The following is an 8964-nucleotide window of genomic DNA, read 5'->3' as shown; positions in this document are numbered from 1 at the left end:
TTTTTTTTTTAAAGATTTTATTTATTTATTTGAGAGCGAGAATGACAGAGAGAGAGAGAGTATGAGAGGGGGAGGGTCAGAGGGAGAAGCAGACTCCCTGCCGAGCAGGGAGCCCGATGCGGGACTCGATCCCGGGACTCCAGGATCATGACCTGAGCCGAAGGCAGTCGCTTAACCAACTGAGCCACCCAGGCGCCCCAAGGAACAAGATTTCTAAGGGGAGCAGAGAGAGGAAAATCATTTTAATGAAGAAGGAGAGTTGTTAATTTGTCAAGTACAGAATGAAACCATGAGGAGGGATTTAGTCTGATTAAATGACAATTACAGCATAACTTGATCAATCCTAGATTCAGAAGATCTTATTCTGATATTAACTATTTTACTGATGAAATACAGAAATTGAACTAGAAATGATCCAAAGCCTCTTCCAGACCTATCTTATGATTCTAAGATATTCTTAACATGAAATTCTTATCATAGTACTCATTTGATCAAGAATTTAGAAAGATTCATTAAATAGGTTAAAAGTGCATTATTTTAAAAGACTGCTTCAATTTGCTCTTCTGTAATAGCTCATTTAATTCCATGACTTTCATACCACTCCTGAAGTCAAAGAGTTTAGAATTATATTTAACTTCTCTGCTTTTATTTAACTCTCACATTCCATCAGTCGAGTCCTGTTAACTGTACATCCATAAATTCTAACAACAAAACTTTGTTTCTTCCTACCCAAAGTCTTTCTTCTAACTTCTTCAAATTCAATTCAGATTTGATTTATCAATGCTTATAGAGGACTTCAACTTCCAAGTGGAAAGACCACAACACTACCAGATCATACCCAAGACGAGGAATAGAGTGAAAAAATTCAGAGAGAAAATGCACCCCGGGAACCTGATAATACCAAACAGCCAAACACAACACAAAAGCCTGAATGCCATGTGCTGTTGTTTTTTGTTTTGGGGGGTTTTTTTTACATGAAATTCTACAAAAGGCAAAACTGCTCTTTTCTAGAGCAGATTAATGGTTACATTAGCCAGGGTTCAGGCATGGACAACAACTGCAAAGGGGCATAAGGAAATATTTTAGGGAGAGGGAGCTGGGTTATATCTAGGTTGTGGGCTGGTTAAATGATTGTATATAATCAGCAAGAGTCATTAAACTGTACCCCTAAAATGGGTGAATGTTTTTGTAAGTAATGAATATCTTAATTAAAAATAAATTTTAAGGATACTTACTGATTTATCCCTAGACCTGGGATTTGGCATCAGAGATACAAAAGTGAATAAAATATATAGCCACATTACCCCTTCAAGGAGATCACAATGTATTCAAGGATGTCAGCAGGTAAACATCACAATTATAGTACTGAGCAGAGGAAAGAGTCATTGCTGATAAGGAACAAGAGAGCCACAAATTAATCTTACAACCTCTCACAGAATGAGGGTGAGAACCCAAACTAGAGGTTTATGGTAGATTCTGGTAAATAAAACAAATATCCGTGACAATTGACTACATTCTCAAGTTTATTAATGGGTAGTAGTATGGCACAAACTTATTCCTGGTGATCCAAGGAAGGTATACAAGATGGAGGCCCTACTATGGGATGGGTACATTGAGTAGAGTGGGCAATGGAGGGATAGAATTCAGATGTGTTTACTTTGGAACTACTGGGAGCATGGGTCCTTAGGTAGCTGTTGCTCTCAGTTTTCAGTCATCAAGCTGATCTGAAAATACTCTCTGAACCAGGATATCTCAGTTTTGATTGCAGATTGAAATCAGTAGTATTTCCAGGGCACCTGGATGGCTCAGTCACTTAAGTGTCTGCCTTCAGCTCAGGTCATGGTCCCTGGATCCTGGGATAAAGCCCCATGTACATCCCACTTCCTGCTCAGCTCCCTCCTCAGCGAGAAGTCTGCTCCTCCCTCTTCCTCTGCCCCTCCCCCCACTTACTCTTGCTCTCTTTCCATCTCTCTCTCTCAAATAAATAAATAAATCCAAAAAAAAAAAAAAAGCCACAGAAAGATACACACTCCTACTTGGCAGCTTGTGGTAATCCTACAACTTAAAGGGGAACCAGCATTAGTATGAAGTAGAAACCACAGAAGGGAATTCAGGTAACCAGGGAAAAACCTGAGTCCTTGATGACTTAAGGATCAGCCAACTAACTGCAAAGTCTGTCCTAATTCTGCACTTCTTATTTTGTGAGCCAATTAATTCATTATTGTGTTAACTAACTTGATTTGAGTATTGTGTTACAAGCAACTGAATGCATTCTGATTAATACTTGATAAAATGTCTATGGACAATTAATTCTGAGAATCTCTTTTGCTAAAGCAGGTTGTATACGATGCAAATCTTCCTGTAGGGTTAATCTTATCTGAAGAAGAACATAATTATACTAAATAAATGAAAAAGTATAACTGAAAAGGAAAATGATTTTAATGAATAAGGGAAAAGATTACAATAAATAAATTGGTAAGTAAATAAATAGAATATATATATATATATATATACATATATTATTGGCTACCCAGCAAATAGCTGTCAAAAAGAAAGTTGTCTTTTCTTCCTTAAAAGAGAAAGAAAATTTATATATATAATTTATACAGATTGATAAATTTACATATATGAAAGATTTTAAAGTTTTTTATGAGAAGAGAAATAAGTAGGGGAGTTAATCAAAGTTAAAGCATTGTCACTAAAACAATAAAGTCAAAAGAATCAAAACAATGGAAGAACAATAGAGCCTAATAGAAAAACCTAGTATATATAAGAATAAATATGAACTAAAAAGACAAAATATACAAATGATGGATAGAATATTCATTCAGTCAGTCAATAACTATGCACCAGTAATGTTCTAAGAGCTGGTGAACAAATATACAAAAGTCCCTTCTTTTATTGAGCTTCATATACCATTTATTACTTGAGGAGATTACTGGTTATTTGCAAAACACTTCATTTTGAAAATCACCTTACAGATATTGCCAAAATAAAGCATGGAATAAGAGGCTAAACATTAGCCTTAAATGGAAGTACTCAATCATATGTGAATAAATAATGCTTATTAGGATAATGACAAAACTGGTTATTTTCTGATATTAAGAAATTATTCACTTTTAATATGTTGAAAGGCATTGTGATTTTTTAAAAAGTAAAGATCTTATCTTTAATAAATATATGTTGGATATTTATAGACAAAATATATAATGTATGGAATATAACTCAAAATTACCCAGCTGAAGAGAGACAAGGGAATGGATGAATACATGAATACATGAAACAAGGTGGTCAAGAGTTGATAATCGTTGAAGCCAAATTGTGAGTGTATGGAGTTCATTGTACTATTTCTTCAGGTTCCATAATAAGAAGTTTTTAAAGGTAAATTATAGCATATTAATTAACCAAGTTTCATAGTTCGAGCCATCAGTTATAAGGACAAAACAAAAACCAAACAATAAAGGCTTAATGTAAATCAATATAGAAAAAAAGTTGATAAAGTGATCTCCAAATGACACCACTTATCAGAAAATAGAATGTTTATTTAGCTACCACAATTCCCATTTCTATATCAAACACAGTATTTTCTTATCCAAAAGGATTATCACTTACTTTTCCCCCAAGTACTTTGAAGTATGTCTTAATCAACAGAGCATTTCAATCATTAATTCTACTACAATGTTATGAAGTTGAAAATGGAGTATTATAGTCTAGACTGAACAGAGAGGCTCTAAGCAAGGAAATGACTTAGTCCCATTGACTAAACTTGCTTCCTTCATCCTCTTGAAAATGAATACTTTTTTGTTGGCTCCATTGTCTAATTATTCATGCTCAAATTTTTAGAGTCATCTTCGAATTCTCTTTGTTTCTAGCCCCTCAAGGCCAGTTTCAAAGTCCTGTAGACTCTATGCCAAAAAGACTTTCACACAATCTGTTTCTTACCTCAGTTCAGGCCTCCTTGATATTTGTAAAGCCTCTTTTCTCCCCAGTATCATTACATGTTTTCCCTATGTGATTCATCCTAAAGCACAGATGAAATCATATTACTCTTTGATACAAATTCAGATATGCTTTCCCATTGCCTTTCTAAGGGAAATGCAGTAAATGGAGGAAGAAAAATAGGAAGATCAGGAAAAAACATGAATTTGAATCCTGACTACATAATTTACTCAATGTACTTCTGGAGAAGACAAGTTATAACTCAAAGAAAATAATATAAATGAAAGTGTTCTGTGTATCTTTAAACTGATGGTGAACCAACATGATATTGATTATATATATAAAGATAAGGCATCAGCTTACTATGTGTCAGACACTGGTCTAGGTACTGGGTGTATATGTCCATGAAAAAGATAAAAATCCCTGCCATTGGGGGCTTCATACTTTAGTGGAGAGAGAGAGAGATGGTAAACGTGATAAACAAATAAATAACAAACATGGAAAATAATACCTTATCAGAGGTATTAGAAAGTGGTAAATAATATGGAGAAGTGTAGCAAGATCAGAGGAATTCAGAGTGCCATGGTCAAGGCAGGCCTTCCTGAGAAGGCGACTTGTGAGCACAGGTTGGGGGAGAGAGGAAGTGAGCCTGCAAAAAAACCTGTTAGGGGAGGGGCCCCTGGGTGGTTCAGTTTGTTAAGCGTCCGACTCGGTTTTGACTCAGGTCATGATCTCAGGGTCATGATCTCAGTGTCCTGAGATTGAGTCCCATGTCAGCCTCTGCCCTCCCCACCCCCCAAAAAAAGCCCTGATCTCTCTCTCTCTCTCTCTCTGAAAAAAAAAACAAAAAAACTGTGTTAAGGGAGAGGAGGCAGATATAAGGTCACAGGCACTGATGCAGTATATACAGTTTGGGACAAAACACAGGGAGCCATTTGAGCCATTTGGGGCCATGGGCATTTACTCTGAGGGAAATGCAGAACCACTGGAGGTTCATGAGTAGGTGTGACATGATCTGTCATACATTTTTGAAAGACCACTATGGTGGCTCTTTTGAAAAGAAACTCTAGTGGGTGAAGGGTGGACGCAGGGAGATGACTTAGGAGCTTTTGCAGTCAGCCAGCAGGAAGATGATGATAGCTTGCAACAAAGAGGCCAAAAGTAGGAAATGAAATCTAAAAGCTTTCCCCAAAGACTTATGTGGGGAATGAAAATAGTGAGGCTGAGCAATTGGAGGATGGAGTTGCCATCAACTGAGCTGGGGAAATTTGCAGGGGCTGGAGATCAGGAGTCCAGTATTGGACTCTCCCTAGTGATACGGCAGTGACTAGTAACATACTAGGCCTCTTATATGCATCATCCTATTTGAGAGGATTCTCACAACTTTATTCATAATTTGTACCCAGATGCTGATTAACTTGCCCTAGATCACTGAACTAATAGAAGGAAAATCTGGAATTTGGACCCATTCTTCTGTCCACCCAAAATCTGCAGTCTCATTACTAATAAATGGGAAAATGATACCAAAGTGTCATGGTTCTTAGAGTTTATTACCTGGCTAAAAATTGGCCAACTATTAAATACGACATTAGCCAAATTGGGGTGAATTGCAAAAAAGAAGAACAATTTTCCAAAATTTGCCACACTGCCCCAAAGGTAGAGCAGGAAATCAAAATTTGCCATCAGGCCAGCCTTAGAGCTTTCATCATTTTAATCTCCAAAGATCATTATTCCAACTTTAAGTAGCTTATGTGATTTACCTTCATAAGTCAGACCAAAAAGTCAGCAGTGATTTGGAGAAAGACCTTACCATTGTGTTCAGTGACATTTTATATTGGCAGGAAGTAAGCAGTTATGCAATTATTTTGTGTAATCCTTACATTCCTGTTGGTATAAGCTAGAGAAAAGAAAAATGTATATATAATGATCATGTTCCTTAGTGTGAAATTGGACAAAATGCTGTCCCACTGCTGACGCCTTCTTTCTGCTAAAATGGAATTAAGCCACTGAAATACCTACAACTAAGGGAAAATGAGAAAAAAGTTTTCTTACAATGAACCAAAAAGCTTGAGATAGGGACATTTTTTCATTACTTTTCCATTTTGTTTCTCTGGCACTTAATTTCTCCTTGAAATAGTATGTATTTATAAAACTAACAAAGACCCAACTGCATTCCTTTGAAGAAATTAAGAACTCGAGTGATAACCCTAAATTCAGAATTGCTGTCCCTATTTTATTAATCATTGTAATGACCATTAATTTTGTCTCTCCTCCTAATTGACCTTGACCTGCCAATAAAAAATGTGAGCTCTTGAATGGAAATAAAAGGAAAAAGCATACGGCTTCTTCTGTATTCTATTTAATTAGAATAATTGGTTTAGTATTTTGCTAAACAGCTAAGTCATTTAAAAAATCAGTAGGATTTGTTAGTCTAAACAAAGATTAGAAATTTTAAGACCCATATGTATGATATAATTTACACTTGAATAGTACTTTTTTATCTTAGTTATATCATGTCTATCCAAAATACTAAAAAAAAAAAAAAAATGATAGTCCTTAAGGTATCAATCCACTTTATAGTGGCCTGGCAAAAGACTGAGAGTAGATACCAAGTGATTCCTAATCCTGTGGCAGATTGCAGCGATCAAGGACATTGTGAGTATATGAGTTAGGGCTCTCCAGAGAAACAGAAACATTAGGAAATATATATGGAGAGAGAGAAAGAGAGAGAGAGAGGGTGAGAGAAGGGGGGAGAGAGGGAGGGAGAAAGAGAGATTTATGTTAAAGAACTGAGTCATTCAATTATGGAGGCCGGCAGGTCTGAAATTTGCAGGGTAGGTGACAGCTGGAGACTCTGGGAAAGAGGTGATGTTGCATCTGGAGTCCAAAGGCCAACTCCTGGCAAAATTTCCTCTTCCTCAGGGGACCTGTGTCTTTTTCTCTTAGGGCCTTCAACTGATTGGATGAGGCTCACCCATATTAGGGAGGCTAATCCTGCTTTACTCAAAATTTACTGACTTAAATGTGAACATCATCTTTAAAAGAGTTTCACAGAGACAACCAGACTGGTATTTGATCAAATATCTGTGTATCACTGTCTACCTAAATTTATATAGGCGCCATGAACAAAAGTAGAGCCTTTAATTAGATGCACAGATGAACAACAACAATAACAACAAACTAATGACTCAGTTTAGTTATACAACTTAAGTGGTATTAACTAGACCATTAGATCTTAAAGTGTGGCCCCTGGGCCAGAAGCATCACCATCATGGGACCTTGTCTTGGGCTCCATCCCAGACCTACTGCATCAGAAACATGAGGGCCCATCCCAGAGATCGAGGTTTTAATAAGCCCAGTAGGTAATCTGATCCTAGAGTCTAAGAGCCAGTGAATTAGACCATTGCTTGCATCACTATAGAATTCACACATTTCTATTTGTCTATTTTTAGTTTATTTTTAAATTGCTATTGGTACCTAAATCGTTCATGGAGTGTCTACTACGCACCAGGCTCTGAGCAGAATTTTTTCTGGAGTAATAAGGTGTGGCAAGCAGAGAAGGGAAGCTATTGAAGAAGACCTGAGCCACTTCATATCAGATTTTATTCGCCATGTTAAGGTTTGTTGGTTGGTTTGTTTAGATGCTGTCAACTTACCTTAAGTAAGCAGCAGTAAATAAGTAAGTTCTCTTTTTTTTTTTTCCAAAAAAATCCTCAGAACTCCATTTTCAATTCAAACTCTTTTTTGACTATTTCAATATGTTTATTTCAACGTAACAAGAATTTTATGAAAAGAAAAAGGGAATAATATTAAAGAGACAAGTATATTGTTCTTCTTGAAGTTCTATAAGATCATTTTTATTAGGCCCATTGTATATGGACCAGGGTCTATGTATATATGTCTATACCTAGCTATAGACATATATACATCTTTATTTAGATATGTAAATATATATTCTATGTATCTAGATCAATAGATTAGATAGATATAGATAGATAGATGATAGATAGATAGATAGATAGATAGATAGATAGATAGATAGATAGATAGATATGTACATATAATCAGGTGCCAAATCATAACAAAAGCAACACACCAAACACAAATTTCAGGTACTCCTTTTTTTTTTTTTAAGAGAGGAAGCCAGCTTTATTTTTTTAAAGAGTTTATTTATTTATTTGATAGAGAGAAAGAGAGCACAAGCAGGGGAACTGGGAGAGGGAGAAGCAGGCTTCCCGCTGAGCAGGGAGCCCGATGCGGGGCTTGATCCCAGGACCCTGGAATCATGACCTGAGCCGAAGGCAGACGCTTAACTGACTGAGCCACCCAGGTGTCCCTCAGGTACTCCTTTTTGAATGTTGGGCCAGTGTTCTGACCTGACACAGATGAGAAAACACTAAATGGCAGGTTAGATCTGTACAAAACATTAAGTTTGTAATTATACTGTGATAAAATGAATTTTATTCACTCAGTGATTTAAGTGACTAATACAAATATCCCAGTGTTTATGAACAAACTACCTAAAACATATCAAGTTGTTTTATTTATAGCTATTCTCAGTATTTAAACCAGTGTTGTAAGTATTGCAGGAGATCAAGAGATAATTTCAGGAAAGAAGAAAATTATTTTCAAGCTTTATAGAAAGCATCTACTGGCAAAAACTGATAGAAGTGATTCTTAACTATTTATTGAAACAAGAACCTTTATATGATGTATCTTTACTAAGTCACCAAGAGTCAGGCTATAAATTTAGGTGTTTAGTAAAATGTTTTTATTTTATTAAATTTTTTAATATAGACTTTCTTTCTTTCCTCCAGAGTTCTCAATTAATAAGGTTCTACAATTACTCCTATTGCAAATATAAAACATTATTCTGTTTTCAGTCTTGACATAGAGTATATGGTGGCATAAATATCATTATATCTACTCTAATTTATGATTACTCAAATATTTATGTCAGGGACACACAAAAGAGAATGAAAGAAAACATGATCAGTGCTGACTTCTTTTTTTTTTTTTTTTTAA

Source organism: Leptonychotes weddellii, chromosome 2, assembly GCF_054177405.1.
Source record: "Leptonychotes weddellii isolate Sample4059 chromosome 2, ASM5417740v2, whole genome shotgun sequence".
In the NCBI taxonomy this organism is placed as follows: Eukaryota; Metazoa; Chordata; class Mammalia; order Carnivora; family Phocidae; genus Leptonychotes; species Leptonychotes weddellii.
The sequence above is the reverse complement of the archived record's forward strand: the minus strand, read 5'-3'. Positions refer to the sequence as shown.